Source organism: Anguilla rostrata, chromosome 8 (genome assembly GCF_018555375.3).
Source record: "Anguilla rostrata isolate EN2019 chromosome 8, ASM1855537v3, whole genome shotgun sequence".
Taxonomy (NCBI): Eukaryota; Metazoa; Chordata; class Actinopteri; order Anguilliformes; family Anguillidae; genus Anguilla; species Anguilla rostrata.
The window spans coordinates 45,885,270-45,901,845 of record NC_057940.1 but is presented as its reverse complement, the minus strand read 5'-3'; the positions used below and the strand labels follow the sequence as shown (position 1 = coordinate 45,901,845).

Sequence of the window (16,576 nt, the reverse complement as noted above, 5' to 3'; positions counted from 1 at the left end):
AAATAGATTGCTGATCGGATTCTTTTCCTCTACACTTGTGCTATTCACGGCGATGTTTTTTTTATACTTCCTGATCATCCAGATGGATTTGTCCCAGTTTTTCCGGGATCTTTGACCATTCAGTTTACTTTTTCTCTAGGAATTCAGGACCATTTAGTCATCTCGATTTCAGGAATGGTTCCACATGTAACCCACGTGAAGCATCATCAGCTGGGTTATCTTTGAAGCTCACATGTCGCCACTGTTTCTCTTGAGAAAGGTCACGGATCACTGCAACTCTGTTAGTCACGTAAGTATGGAATCTTTTTGTTTGGTTGTGGATGTATTTCAGCACAGATGTACTGTCTGTCCAGAAAGTGGAGTCTTCAAGTTGTAGCTGGAGCTTCCTTCTCATCCCTCATCCTGTCTACTCTAACGGCGAACATTGCGGCTGCAAGCTCTAGCCTGGGAATCGTCATCTGTTTGAGTGGAGTAACTCTTGATTTCCCCAGAACGAATGTAATGTGGACCTTTTCCATACTGTTGGTGAACCTGAGGTAACTTGCGGTGCCATAACCAAGCTCACTTGCGTCACAGAAGTGGTCCAGCTCTGCAGTCATGACCTGACCACAGTTTTCAGGCTTCTTGCACCTGTCAACTTTGAATGTGCATAGCTGATCCAACTCAGTGATCCATCTCTGCCATGGCTTGGAGATTTCCTCTGGGATGATTTCATCCCAACCCAACTTTGCTTTACAGAGCTCTTGTAGGATTTGCTTGGCCTTCAGAATTTATGGGAAAAGGAAACCCAATGGATCGTAGATTGAGCTGACGGTGGAGAGGATACCTTTCCTAGTAGGGGGTCTGCTCTTGATAGTGATTCGGAAGGTGAATGCGTCACTTTCAATGTTCCATTGGATCCCAAGTGCCCTTTCGAGAGGCAGCTTTTCTCTGCCCAAGTCTAATTCCTTGGCTAATTTTGCTCCTCAGGGATAGACGCTAATACTTCACGACTATTACTGACCCATTTCGTCAATATGAAGCCTCCCTGGGAGCATGCATCTTTGAGGTCTTTGGTGAGCTTGATAGCTTGTTCTACTGTGCGCATGGACCTGAGGCAATCATCAACGTACAAGTTGCGTTTGATTGTCTCAGTTACCTCCTCATCATACCTCTTGGTGTTGTCATCTGTGGTTCGTTGTAGAGCAAATTTGGCAATACTGGGAGATGACACAGCGCCAAAGAGATGAACCTTCAGTCTATACACATTCAAGGGTTTGCTGGTGTCGCTGCCTGGCCACCACAGGAATCTCAAAAGGTCCCTGTGATTGTCATGGACTCGTACTTGGTAGAACATTGCTTCGATATCTCCCATAACAGTGATTTGTTCTTGGCAGAACCTAAGCAAGACACCGATGAGGGTGTTTGCCAGGTCAGGGCCTTGGAGGAGTTCTCTATTGAGAGATGTGCCTTTGTATGCCGATGTACAGTCAAACACCACTCTAAGCTTGCCTTTTTGCTTATGGTAGACACCGTGATGTGGTATATACCATACCTGGCCGTCTTTCCGCTGAAGCTGTTCTTGCGGCTCTTTCTCTGTGTACCCTTTGTTGATTACGTCAACCATTAAGTCTTTATACTCCAAAGCGTAGATCTCATCTTTCCTGAACTTCTTAAGCAGGTTCATGGTACGCTGCTCTGCCATATCGTCTGGCATGACCACATCTTTATTACAAAGAGGTAAGGGTAAGTGGTAGTGACCATATTGGAGGATTACTGAGCTTGATGCAATTTCCATGAACTTCTCATCCTCACCTGACATTTCACTCTTCTCTTCATACTCTTTTTCAGACAAGTCCTGGTTGTATTTCCTGATGAGGAGTTGCCCCAGATCGGCAATTGATATCCGGTTGGCCATCACTGCAGGAGGTCCAGACACCTTCATAGCGGAGCAAGAATTGAGTGGACCATTGACAACTCATCCTAATAATGTCTTGACCGCATATGGTCCATTCCCTGTTAATTATGTACCAAGGTTCCATCACCTTAGGAACATTGATTCCTATTAGAAGTTTGATGTCTGCATCAATTTTGTTCAACTGGATCCCGTTGAGATGCGGCCATTTTTTCAGATCATTTTGGGTAGGTGTGTTTTCTTTTGAGACTGGGATCTTACCCTGGGTGTAAACCCTTGGTAAGTCGAGGTACGTGCTGCCCTCTAGGTTGCCTACCTCCAATCCAGTGAGTTCATAGCTCTTGGCAGGTCTTTCCTGCCCTATTGTTCGCAGGAGAATCTCTGTTTTACATCCTTTAGCGTTTAGCTGCTTCATTAGGTTCTCCATGCAGAATGTTGCCGAGCTGCTGGGATCGAGGAACACATTAGGTTAAGATGAACTTATTTCCCTTTGCCACCTTGTCTGGGACTGGCACAATCACCAGCGTGTAATCCTTACCGGCCCCAGTTACTTCACCAGCCGAAACAAGAGCACTGCTGACTGATGTTTCCCTTGTTTCAATGGGACTAACCTTTGAGGTTCCAGGTTTGAGGTCTCCGTACTCTTGATGTGTAGCACGGTTGGGTGCCTCTTTTGACACCTTTGACACGTCAGCTTCCCTTTACTGTCCTTGCTTAGATGTCCCTTTGTTAAACATCGGAAGCAATGGCCGTTCACCTTTAGAAAATCAACTTTTGACTTGTGTCGATGAATTTTGAATTGTAGGCAGTCGGTCAGTGCATGTTTGCCTTGACAGAAGCCACATGAGGCAGTACGAGCACCAGGAGTGTTGCATTGTTGTTGCTGCTGTTGTTTGAATGAATGGCTTGTAGAGTTGCCATCAGCCACTACTGCCACTGTGGTTGGATTGATATCCATATTGTGAGCTCTGGATTGATTGGGCCTTCCTGTAGGTTCCTGAGGGCTTTGGTGGTCTAAAACCCTTTGCAATGGTGTTTTGGGAATAGAACCTATTTGAAAAAACTCCAACTCTGAAATTTCAGGTTCCACATGCTCTGTGGTCTTTTATTTATAGGCTTCGAAATAAGAGTTCATGCCATCTACTTGAGATTGATCATCCATGTCAACCCTTTGAAGGATTTTTATTTTGGCAGCTGATGCAGCTATATCGGTTTCCAGTTCCATTCTTTCCATTTTTTGTTTTCAGTTCCACCTCCTCAAGATTTAGGGCATGTTTGTTCTTTAATGCTGCCGCACGGGCTAATAAAGATGCTTTCTCAGCTGCTGCTTTCTTGCCTGCTGAAGAGACTGAGGAAGCCTTTGATCCTGTTCTAGATTGTCTAGATCTGTGTGATGCATTCAAAATGCTGTCCAGAAGTGAAACCTGTGATTGTGCAATTTGATCCTTTTCCATATTTCGATTTCCTTTACAAAGTATTGGGTACATACTCCCAGACATCACTTAGACATCAGTAGAGACAGGTTACCATTACAAAATGGGTAATATGTATTGTGCACAACACAACTGCTATTTCAAGAGCTCCAAATTAGGCTGCCATGCTTCTATCTGTCTAGCACAATTCATAGTCAATACAATTTTTTTGAAGAAACACAAATCTTTCTGAAAACTCTATTGTAATTTTAAAAATGGTTTGTTTACATTAGAAAATAACCCATTGCACCTTTAATTGTGTTTAAACAAATGTGTTTATTTGTTGTTATGAATCATAATGTCAGTATTAATCTAATTTCAAATGTATATAAGGGCATATATATATATGCCCTTATATACACATTTGATATACAGTATATATATATATATATAATTAGAACCTCATTTTAAAATTCATTAACCTGAGAACATTGGATTCATAGTAGGACAGTGACTTGGAAATCGTTCAGAATCACTTATTTATCACATGCCAAAGGTGATGAGTCTGGGCTCAAGCTTCTCAGGCTTTCAGATTTCTCAGGCTGGGAAATTAAAGGCTTCCTTTATGGTGTCACTAAAGCCTGAGGCTCTGTTTCACAGAGAGTGCTGGAATCACTTTGTGAATATGCTGACATCATATTGGGAAAATAAAAAGTATTCCAACAATCACTAAACTAACTCACTGAAGAAAAACATCTTGATTTTCATTGTTAGTCAAAGTTAAGTTCAAATGTTGATTGAATTATCTCCCTTTAGTTTCATACCAGTCTGAGGGAACAACATATGCATATACAGAAAGGATCTTGTTTTCAGAAGGAACTTTTAGTCATAGTAGCTGTGAAACTCATTCTGTCATCAGCCAATGAATGAAACAAATAAGTCCCTTCATTTACTGGGACTACAGATCCAACATGTGCAAGTTGGACTCTTGATGCTGAGAATCACTGTTCATCCATTGTGCCTGACTTGCACTATGTCACTTGCATTTTCATATTTTATCTCAATAACTGCAGAAAAGGTGAGTTACTTGCTTTTCCACATAGTGTCCTTGCAGAGTGGCATAAGATTTCAATTATAACATACTGTAGCTTTTTGTATTATATCTGTATGGTAGAAGATGCAGGAGAGGTGAAAGGCAAAAATAAAAAATCTTAAATCTTAAATGTAGTTTTTTGGCATACAAAAAGAAGTGATTTCACCTTTCTAAAACGTGATGTGACTGACTTCCTCCATACAAATCATATTCATTGTACGACACTCAGGTTTCAGTGCAAACTCACAAATAACGTGGTCCCATGTTAAATGGCAGTTGAAACAAGAATCAAAAGCCATAACAATTTTATTTATTTATTTTTGTTTAATGTAAAGAATTAACAGATTTCAGTGTTAATTCTTTACATCACTAGGAATGTTTTGTGATTATTTCAGCAACAAGTGTCCTACTTCCCCATTTCTTTGTTTATTATATAGCCTTGCTTGACATGCACTTTATGTCATTTAAATAAAGAAACTTAGAGTGTACAGAACATTTAAAAGATCAATATACAACAAACCTTTCTCTTAAGTTTTCAAGGAGAGTAAATCAATCTGAACCTCTACACCAATTAAATTTATCCAATTCCGAGCTTGTGATATGAGTACATTTTTATGTTCATTCAAAGAGGAAGAAGAAGGAGTATTTTTGTCCTCTGAACTAGATGTTATACAATTTGGGCAGTAGCAGTACTTGGGAGGTTGCCAGCAAGTATTGCCAAAGAGCTTTGATGAAACACAGAACATTAACTGTCTGGCTTTCCTGGTGTGCATCTGAGTTTGTTTCTTTGATTTTTCAGGAGATAAGTTTAAGTACTCCTGGCCTCTCAGTTAACCTGCTAATGAAAGAATGTATGAGGTACAATCAATTAGCGCCCTTGTTACCTCCCTCCTCCCAGCTCCTGACCAGGTATAAATATGTAGTTAATTTTTATTCTTATACTGACATCTTGGGGCCATGCAATGTATCAGCATTGTTTAAGAAATACATTTTAGCCTGAAATGATCCCTTGTACATATAACATAAGATAGCATAAGAAAAGATAACATAACATAACAACATAACATAACGTAAGACAAGAACAGGCCATTCAGCCCAACACTGCTCGTCTGTATTATGTAGTTCTGTTATTTGCAGTGTATAACAATCTCAAACAGTTTATGAGACAAGTAAACAGTTAAAACTTTGAAATGAAATGTGTTTATCTCATTTCTGAAAACACAATATTGAAATATAGTGGAGTCAAATATCTCAAATATTACATGGTTTTAATATGTTTTACGGTATCAATCACAAGAATTTGTACAAATCAAGATACTGTAATTGCAACTGGTATTACTTTAGTTAGTATACACATTACCATTATGGTTTTAAAGGAACAGGAAAGTATTATTTTAATAAATGGGCTTTAACATTGTGTTAACTATTACTGCTCTGCAGGTGACATGCACCATTATATCTTTTAAACCAGGTGAAGTTGATCCACTAGCTAAGTTAGAGACCTGTCTTAAAGATGCAAAGGCTTGAATGAACCAAAATTTCCTCGTGTTAAATTCTGATAAAACTGAGATGCTTGTAGTAGCTCCCAGATCTCTTTGAGTTCCTCCAGTTTCCCTTAAATATAAATGGCTTTTCTGTCTCCTCCGAAACCGTTGTTAAAAACCTTGATGTAACTTCTGATCGCTCCTTTCAGACCCACATTAATATTAGCACAAGTGTAGCCTTCTTCCACCTAAAGAACATATCTAAATTTAGGAAGATGTTGTCCCTCCTGGATGCTGAAAAAAATGGTACAGGTATTTGTATCTATTGTCAGGTTGCACAAACTCGGCCTTAAAACATCACCAACTTACAGACGTACAGAATGCAGCTTCTAGGGTTCTTACTAGAACTAAGAAATGGGAACATATCAGCCCAGCGTTTAAATCTCTTCACTGGCTGGCTGTCAAATCTAAGATTGACTATAAAATCTTGTTAATGTTTAAACGGTTTAGCCCTTGACTATCTTAGTGAGTTACTTATTCCTTACTCTCCTCCAAGATTACTTTGTTCACAAGATGCTGGTTATGTGAAGATTCCATGTGTATCTAAAATTACAATGGGTGGTAGAGCCATCTCTCATAGAGCTCCTGTCTTATGGAACAATCTCCCTATGTATGTGCGGGCTTCAGACACACTCACTGTCTTTAAGTGTAGCATTATAACTTACTGTGGCAGGGCTCAGGTTGCAGGAGGAATTCAGGGCAATTAGAGGACCATGCCCACTGGTTAAGTAGGCACAGACCTGGATTGTGTTACAAATCAGTCCAGAATTTAAAAGTGTCCTTCTATCCACAGTAGGTGTCTGAGACCAGGGATTCCCCACAACAGCAAGAGAGAGCACATACCAACCGTGAAAGGCTGAAAAGTGACTGTGTGATTTCATTTATTTTGTCTTTGTTGTTTTAGTTTATTATTTTTGCCCAGATCCCGTGAGGGTGACAAGCGAAGGCTTTTTGTTTATGTTTGTGAATGAACAAGCTCTCTCACTAATCAAATTAAAATGCCGAAGTTGTCCAGAATTTCAGAATCTCCCTGTGTTCAGCTCTTCTGTCCCTACCAGGGTGGTCACGGCGTGTGACATATTTAGTGCCGAAACCCGGGACAGAGGAGTCTCAGAGGATGGAAAGCTCTCCGCTAGTGCAGATAGAGAAGCAGCTAGCACAGATGCAGGAGACGCAAAACCAAGGTCTCCGCAGCCTGCAGGAACATCAGCAACAAGTGATGCAACCTAGGTCTGCATCGCAGGCTGTGGATCGAGCTGTCCTGATGGAGTTACCAAAGGAGCAAACAGCCAGTCTCACCCCGGCCCCCCCACTTGGCAAACCTGAAACTGTAGAAGATGGGACCGGAGGATGGCCACAGCGTGTAACTGACCGGTGGAGGAGTGGGTGCTGCTCCTCCTCCCTTTGCTCTAGGGGGAGGCACAAATGTCTGCACTGGCCGATTACTCAACCCTCCAGGCCACCATCTGGGAACAGGTGGGACTGAAGCTGGAGGGCCACCGGAAGAAGCTGCATAAACTTTTGTTTGCTGCAGTCTGTTCAGCCCTTCGCTTATGCTCAGCAGCGACTCCTGCTGAAGCTGGCTGCAACTGGAGTGCTGCACTCCTGAAGAAAGGAGCAGGTGGTGCTGGAGCAGTTCATAATGGGGCTCCCGAAAGGGCTGGCTCTGGTGCCACTCATCGACCTCCCTGAGTGTGGCCATCCAGCTGGTGAAGAACCATCTGTCTGTCGGAGAGGATACAGGGAGGAAACTTACGAGAAGTGGACCTTTTAAAAACCCTCCCCACCTTACCCACCCCTCCCCTTTTCACCCAGTTCCCTGTTCAAACCCCTTTTCACCCAGTTCCCTGTTCTGCTTCTGAGGTGAGATGCAAGTAGTGTGAATGAACAAATCATTTTGAACAATTTAAGTTTGGTATGTACTGGGAAAATATATTTGAACATCTCCTACTCATGAGTTCCAATCAGAAAGCTCAGAATACTGTAGTTTGAGTTCCCTGAACCAAGCTGGGCTGCCCTTCTCATTCCTTCCATTTCCCCTGCCCACTCACTCACTCAGTCAAGTAATAAGCACTGGAATGGAGTAAAGCAGTGATGGCTGGCTGCTACACCAGTGAGACAAACTAAAGCCAAGGTTTCACTAAATTATCAAAATAGCCAGTAGACTAAAGACACACATGAACAGCATGTATTAAACCCATTCATGGGCCACACATGACATTCCTTGGGGGCCAGGAGTCTCAGGGAGCTCAATCTGAGAAAAAAAACCATGAAAAAACTCAAAAACCCAATAAACTATAGAGGTCTGATTAATTTAGATGAACCAACTCAAAATTAAGTAATCAACAAATTTGACTGCCCAGCACTAGATGAAGGTGCTGCAGCTATATGGCAAATCATTGCAGTTGATTAACAATACAATACCTCACATGTTGTACTTGACATCATTAATACATTGAATGTTTTGGACACTTACAGTGCACATGCACCTGGTAGTACACAGAGCCAGCTGGCAAGATAATGCTCCATCTCAAATGGGAGCTTATGTGATTTGCTTTTCTATGTTAAGTTTACATAGCCTTGTGTCCAACATTGTAAACTAAAAAATTTTGAAGTCCTTCCATTATGAATGAATCAGCTGTTTCAAATACAGCTTTTCAAGGTTTCAAGAGTGTGTGTGTGTGTGTGTCACAGTCAGGCTCGTATGACCACGACATAAAAGGGGAGACCACCACCAGTTTGAAACAATAACAAACTAATTTAATTTAACTTCAAAAAACAAACCAAATACCAACAAATGTAAACATGGTATGGGGTATGTTAGGCTATGTGTCACTCACGAAGACTCACTCCCAATCGCCAGACTGTAATGCACTAAAAACGCGTGCTTGGATGTACAGCCTGACAGCGGGAGAGAGAGAAAAACGGAGAAGGCAAAACGAGGGAAGGTTTCTTTCCCCAGATTGGTGATCCAGGCTCACTGGTCACGTCCGAACAGCACTTTATTGCCAAATCCCACGTCCTCTCCACGTCCAACATCTGTACCTCCCTCCACACCTGCGTGTGTGAAACCAGCAGGGCAGAGGGAAAGAGAGACAAGGGAGAGAGAGTGAGAGAGACAAGGGCACAAGACCAGATGCAGGCCGGCAAAAAGGTCCACGATGAATCCAATTTTTAAGTAAACAATAAAACATTAAACATCCGTAGTGTTCCATCTAATTTAAACGATGGGACACCGCGGATGTGAGAAGTAACCTTACCACTGAAAACCGATGCTAAACCAGCGCGCGGCTGAGTGCATCAGCAATGATGTTTGCAGTACCATTAATGTGTTTTATCTCCAAATCATATGCCTGTAAGAAAAGAGACCAGCGCATTAGTCTTTGGTTGGGGTTACGCATTGTTCGTAAGAACGTAAGCGGGTTATGGTCTGTGTAGACAACGAGAGGACCAGACACCGAACCAACAAACTTCAAAATGTTGCAACGCCCAGACTAGAGCTAAGGCCTCTTTTTCTATAACGGAATATTTGATTTTACATTTATTGAACTTCCGTGAGAAAAAAAAATGGATGTTCAATGCCTTGGTCGTCTCGCTGTAATAGGACAGCACCAGTACCCACCCCGCTGACGTCAACCTGCAATATAAAAGGTCTCTCAAACCGTGGGGCGGCAAGAACAGGTGCACTACATAAAAGGGCTTTAGCCGACTGAAACGCTTTGTCACATCAGTTATCCCTGACAAATGAAACTTTCTTACCCAGCAAATTAGTCAGAGGTGCAACCACCATGGAGAAGTTCTTACAGAATGACCTATAGTATCCTACGACCCCTAAAAACCTCATTAACTCCTTTTTATTAGTTGGAGCTGGGAACTTCTCAATGGCCTCAATCTGGGCCTTTATTGGCTTAGCCTGCCCTTGTCTTACCACCTTACCTAAATAGGTAACAGTCGCCCCGGCAAACTCACACTTCACCAGGTTGACCGTTAGTGAGGCACAGGCAAGGCGATCGAACAACGCTTTAAGGTGCTCTACATGCTGGGGCCATGTTTCACTATAGACTACTACGTCATCCATATATGCAGCACAACCCTCCAGGCCTGCCAAAACTCTGTTCATGAGTCTTTGGAAGGTTGATGGAGAGTTTTTAAGACCAAATGGCATGACAGAGTAAGAATATAAACCGCTAGGTATAACAAAAGCAGCAATCTCTTGTGCTTGAGGATTGAGGGGCACCTGCCAAAATCCCTTAAGATCTAATTTTGACACAAAAGCTGCAGATCCAACCTGGTCTACACAATCCTTCATCCTTGGTAACGGAAAATTCTGATTTAGTCACTGCATTGACCTTCCGAAAATCAGTACAAAAACGAAACGTCCCGTCGGGTTTATTAACCAGTATGCAAGGAGATGACCAGTCAGAAATAGCAGGCTTGGCAATACCATTCTTAATCATATACTCAATTTCCGAATCCAGATATTGTTTTTTCGAAAGTGGAACACAATAAAAATGTTGTTTAATCAGAGTGTCAGTCATTACCTCAATATCGTGACTCAGCATGTTTGTGCGTGTAGGAGTAACTGGAAATAAACATAGGTAGGACCGAATCAAATGGACCAGGTCGGTGCGCTGTGTTGCAGTTAAATGATCAAATCTAGATTCCAATGTTTTTACATAAGCAGAGTTTTCCCAACCTGCCCCGTAGTACACCTTCCCCTAGCGCCTGGACGTCACCCTTACCTATACAAGCCACAGGCTCACTCGGCACAGGAGAGACAGGAGATGTCGCAAAACTACAGACAGGAGACACTGGAGTACCTGCAGATTTAACATGACTCATGAACAGAGGTTGGAGCGCTAGAGGGCACAGAAGGGCACAAGGACTCAGGAGTTTGTGTAAAATGAGGCTTAAGAAGATTAATATGACAGCGTTGAACACTTTTCCTGCGATCTGGCGTACAAACGAGATAATTCACATCAGAAATACATTTGTCTATTACATAAGGGCCAGCGAACTTTGCTTGTAGTGGGCTGTTAATCAGAGGCAATAAAGCTAAGACTCTGTCACCTGGCTTGAAGCTCTGGCTTTTAGCTTTCCGGTTAAACAAGCGTTGCATCTTTGACTGAGACTTCGAGCGCCCGCTGAGCAGCAGCACAAACTTGATACAAACGGAAACGGAAGCCACTCACATAATCAAGTACGTTTTCAGGAGGTTCAGAATCCCGCCACTCATCTGCAACTACAGCTAAAGGACCACAAACCTCATGGCCAAATACTAGTTCATTCGGAGAAAATACAGTACTCTTGGGCTACTTCACGAATGGCCAACAGCCACGGCAGACCCTCCTTCCAGTCTCGTCCCAATTCAACACAGTAAGAACGCAAAAGAGACTTTAAAGTTTGGTGAAACCTCTCCAATGCGCCCTGACTTTGTGGGTGATATGCGCTGGAGACATTGTGACGCATCTTGAGTTGTTTAAGAGCCTTCGCAAAATGTTTTGACATAAAATTTGAGCCTTGGTCAGACCGAATGACTTTGGGGATGCCAAACACAGACAGAAAAAAGCGGTTAAAGCTTTCAAAACTGATTTTGTGGTGAAGGAACGCAACGGATATGCCTCCGGAATAACGAGTGGATTGGCACACAAGTTAACAAGTAATAACACCCCCCCAAAGAACGTGGAAGAGGACCAACACAATCCACAATTAAATGTTCAAACGGTTTTGAAATGGCAGGTATGGGATGCAGTGGAGCGACTGGAATTGTTTGGTTAGGCTTTCCCGTAACTTGACAGGTGTGACATGATTTAATATAACTTGCAATGTCTCTTTTTATTCTAGACCAAAAGAAGTTTCGAATCAGATGATCACAAGTCTTCCTGACGTATGACCAGCAGTTTCATTGTGAGAAAGTCGCAACACCGCCTCCCTGAAAGCATAAGGAACAACAACCTGAGAGACCTCTTTTACAATGACAGTTCTAAACCAGTTCTAAACACCAAGTTTCTGCACAGGAAATAACATGACTGTGATTCACGCACTTTACTCTGTGGCACAACCTTATCATACAGGCTCTTGAGCGTATTATCAGCAAGCTGTTCCTTAATCAAAGTTTCTCTTGAAACACTAAAGAGATATGTCGCACTTTTCTCCCTCAGCCGGGACACCATTTTCAGTGTTACCAGTAACCGTTTTGTGTTCAGTAAAACCCATTCCCAAATTCACATCAGCCATGCTGTCAATGATATTTTCAGTTTTAACAGAGCCAATGTCAATATGATCAACCATAACCTCTTCATTAAAGACATTTCCAGTCTCCAAATCAACTTTGTTTCATTAGCTGAACCAGTGTCAAGCCTGGGCGTGGCTACAATACTTTCATGTGAATCTAAATGAGCAAAAAACGTGTCACCGAGCGAGGGACTTACCTCTATATTTTGAGCATTTTCTGACTGGTCGTTATTTGAACGAGACAACTCCTCCAGACACCAACTCTGATGAGAGAGAGACAAAATGAAGAGGGACAGTTAAATGGCCCGTTACACTCTGAATAAGCACACTGTGTCCAGTGTATGAATCGGGAGAGAACGGCAAAACATTTGACAATATCAGGGACTGAGAAGCCCCAGTATCCCGTAATATTTTTACAGACTGTTGTGACCCATCTTTCAAAGCAACCATCCCATCCGTAACAAACGGAGAATAATCAGAGCCTTTGTCATACAATGTGGATTCTGGCTTTTTAACCAACAAACTGGCTTCAGGCAAATCAAAGGAACGAGAAAGACATTTGGTAGAAAGCAGACCCACGGGCTTCGAAGAGAAGTTAAATGTAGGAGGTTTACGGGACTTGGGGTTAGGGCACTCATTCCGCCAATGCCCACGATGATGACATAAGTGACATGTTCATGCTGAATAAAATTTCCCATCTGTACCTGTAACCTCTTTTACTTGAGACAGTGAATTCCCATGGCTAAAACTAGACTGACCAGAGCTATGCTTAGAAGAGCGAGGGTGCGAAGCAGAGCCATTGCGTTGAGAATCATTTCAGCGGGTGTTCACACCCCCACCCTTACGAATCAATCACTTGTAATGTCATAATAAGACAAAGCTTGTTCTGGGGTCAAAGATGCATATGCTTCTTGTGCTTTTCCAACAAGGACAGATTGTAACATTATTACTAGTTCTGAGACTCAGCGATCCTTTCAAACAGCACAAAGAAAGTATCAGGATCTTTTTCTGAAAACTTAGAGACCAACTGCAAATTATGTACAATGTTATTATGAACAGACGGATGGGAACCATTTATATCAACAGATAAAGCAGAATAATCAAGTTTACCCTCTGTAACTTGACTCAAACGCTGCTCTCCATATGCCACATCGTCTTTTTGTTTATTAGCTTCCAATTTCAATTTCTCTTCAGCCAACCTGAGCTCCCTTTCTTTAAGAGCTGCATTAATTTTAGCAAGTTCCAATTCTTGTGTGTACTTGGCTGCATTAATTCGAGCAAGTTCAAGTTCTTTATAGTTTTCCATCTCCGCAAGCTTTAACTTCAACTCAAAATGGCATCGGAGATGAGCCAGGCTATCAAGTTTCAATAAACCATGTTCTACCGCTAGTTCAGTCAAATAATCACGGAGTTCAATGACATTAAGTCGCTTATTACAGACCTCACTCGACTCACCCCAATGACGAGCGAGCAACAATAATTTGTCCTTAATCAGAACACGCAACAGACAGCCGAATCAAAAATTCATTAACACGGGGGTTTTTATGCAACTGAATCAAGCCTTTCCTATGGGTCAAATACATTCAGTTCTTACTCTCAATGGATCAAACAAGCAACTCCCACACCCCCTCGGCTGACAAGAAGGCTGATAACCTGTGACCGAACAGTGTGCAACTAATAGCCTTAAGAGCCGTTTCTCTAAATTTACTTAAACTCTTAAACGCCACAACCTACCAACAGGAAAAAAACGGAACTAGGCGATGAAGGTGCATAACATAAGCCCCCTCTCACCCCTAGGCTATCCTATCTAGTGCTTGCGGTAGGTGAATTAAGCGCAAGCCCTGAAACCAGCACGAAACAAATTAGTTCACTGTTAGGAACGCCCCCTGACTGCGTCTTCAAGCATCCCTAAATACTTCTTAAGCTAACAAAATCATAGCCTACTGACATTCATCACCCACCTCCCCCATTGGTGGCAGGGCGAACAATAAGAAAAATATTATCAAGATGATCAATGTAACAAGTTGTGACACACTGATGCGGGCTCGAACTCACCACCTCTCGAAGGACCAGGGCAGATGAAAACGGGGCGGGCAGTTCCAGTCCTTGTGGAACCTAGAACCGATCACACTTCCTCTCCCAGGACGCAGGTAGCCTCATATAAACAGACCACAGAAAAGGTTATTAACCACTGCGTTTCAATAAGCATCTCACCGAAAATGACGGTAGCTGAGTAATTTTAGTAAGCATCAAAACCAGCTTACAAACAGTCTAGGGGCTTGCAAACCAATCCAGGCATCAAAACTGGATGAGACAACAACCAGACTCAAAAAAACCACCACGAGTCCTTACCAACCACGGGGCAGGCACGCACACCCCCCCGCAAAGACGGAGCTACTGTTGGAAAACACCGCCACAGTGCACCAAACTCACTCGATGCGAAACAGGGCAACAAGGCCATACAAAAACAAACAACGTTAGGACGAGCCCCCATATGTGACAGTCAGGCTTGTATGACTAAGACATAAAAGGGGAGACCACCACTAGTTTAAAACAATAACAAACTAATTTATTTTAAGTTCAACAAACAAACCAAATACCAACAAATGTAAACATGGTATGGGCTATGTGTCACAGCAGGTGTATGTACATGGTTTGATCTGAGTGTGGTGCATGTATGTGTGTATGAGCAAAAGTAAAATACAAAATCAAACAAAGCGTCCGTTCAAGAGGGAAGAGAGGAAGTTCATAATGGAGAGCAGGCTCTTCTTAAATAGGCCTCCAGCAGAGCCTCCAGGTGTATTCAATCATGGAATTAGTGCCAGCTCTCCACGGCTCCACCCACCTACCCATACCTGGGAATGAGAAAAAAGAAAACCAGGAGCAGAGTCCGGCAGACGGCAACCGGAAGAACCGGCACCATCACAGTGGGCGGGTGAGAAAGAGAGAGATGGGTGTACTTCAGTCAAGCAACAATTTCTTGTGGATCTTGAGGAAAACCCGTTGCTCCAGAGATGTGGTTGTTCTGTTTCTCAGGCCAAGTGACAGCACTCCACACACAGAGAAGATGCGCTCCACAAAGGCTTGTGAGGCAGGGGCGGTAACGAGATCAAATGCCACAGGGGAAAGTTTTGGATAGACAGCCTCTCTTGTTTTCCAGAACTGCAATGGTGTCTCATTAAACACATCCTGTTTGATGCTGTTGACATACTTCATTTCGGTCAACAGACTATCGGTCACGTTAGGCTGATTTGTGGATGACATGTTGACCTCTATATAGGCTGCAAGGAAGTGGTATTTCTGAAGAACAGTAGGAGAGGCTCCTGTTGGAGTTTGAGTGGCCCTTGCAGTGGCAACATCATCCTGAGGAGCAGTAGTGGGGTTATACTTAGCTGCCAGGTTCTCCACAAAGGACTGTGCTGCCCTCCTCAGTGGCACTGTGTCTGGTGATTGAAGAACCAGCGAAACACTTGGATCCATCAGGCAGGCTCCTGCTGGTGTAGCATAAAACTGTGTGGAATCAGGGCTAAGAATGCCAGCGAAATGTTCTCGCAAGGACTTCAGCTAGTTGCTTCCCAACAGTAGTCGTCAGCAGGTGTGCCTCAAGGTTGAGCAGGCATAGCACTACTTGTGAGAGTGACTGGCTGTCACTCTGAAGCTGGTCTGTGCGAATGGCAATGGGATCAAGCAGCTTGACAAGGTTCTCCAGCTTAGCCCAATCGCTTGTGAGAAGTGTGTCCATGCCCAAATCCTCAAGTAGTTGGTCTAGTTCAGCTCTGGGCTCCAGCAGTCTTCTAAGCATATCCAAAGTGCTGTTCCAGCGTGTGCTACAATCCTGGACCAGAGTTTTGCTACACCTTTTGATCATTTCTTCATTTGCCACTGACGAATTCCTCACAGCGTGTACCAGCTTTCTTGCTTTCGTTATGACTGAATCAGCACTTGGGTGCTTCATGGCATCTTTCAGTGTGAGCTGAAGGGTGTGGGCCAGGCATGGCATTCTCTGGAACTCATCTTCTGGCAGGTCAAGTTCTTAGCAAAGCAAAAAGAGAAAACAGACAAACAATTAGATAATTTAAGCATCAAATGTAAAACCCACAAAAAATAGTCGTACAGTTCTGTTATAATTCCACTTGAAACGTGTATTTGATTTAATAAAAACTGATTCATGAATTAGGGATTTTGATTGTACTCACCCTAGGTTCTAGAGCAGGGATCATATTTATGTAAACTTACTTGTTTTATTATATTTAATTTCTTACACTTGAGCTCCATAAACTTTTTTCCACAGCATGACACATTGTTTAATATTGTGTCTCCATATTAATTTTTATCTTGGATATGAAATTATATGAAATTACAATAACTATGATGTCAAAGTGCAGACTGTCAGTGTCAA

General features: G+C 42.6%; 1 long non-coding RNA gene across 2 annotated transcripts; it reads right to left on the bottom strand.

Moving 5' to 3' along the window:
• Positions 1–7,799: 7,799 nt before the first annotated feature.
• On the bottom strand, positions 7,800–16,184 carry LOC135261811 (uncharacterized). Of its 2 annotated transcripts, XR_010332033.1 has the most exons (5): positions 14,442–16,184; positions 14,233–14,332; positions 12,375–12,440; positions 9,204–9,296; positions 7,800–9,000 (listed from the first exon to the last, which is right to left on the bottom strand). It is a non-coding gene; the product is annotated as an uncharacterized LOC135261811 (long non-coding RNA). The 2 variants fall into 2 exon arrangements; XR_010332032.1 differs by lacking the exons at positions 14,233–14,332; positions 14,442–16,184 and adding an exon at positions 13,288–13,345.
• Positions 16,185–16,576: the final 392 nt, after the last annotated feature.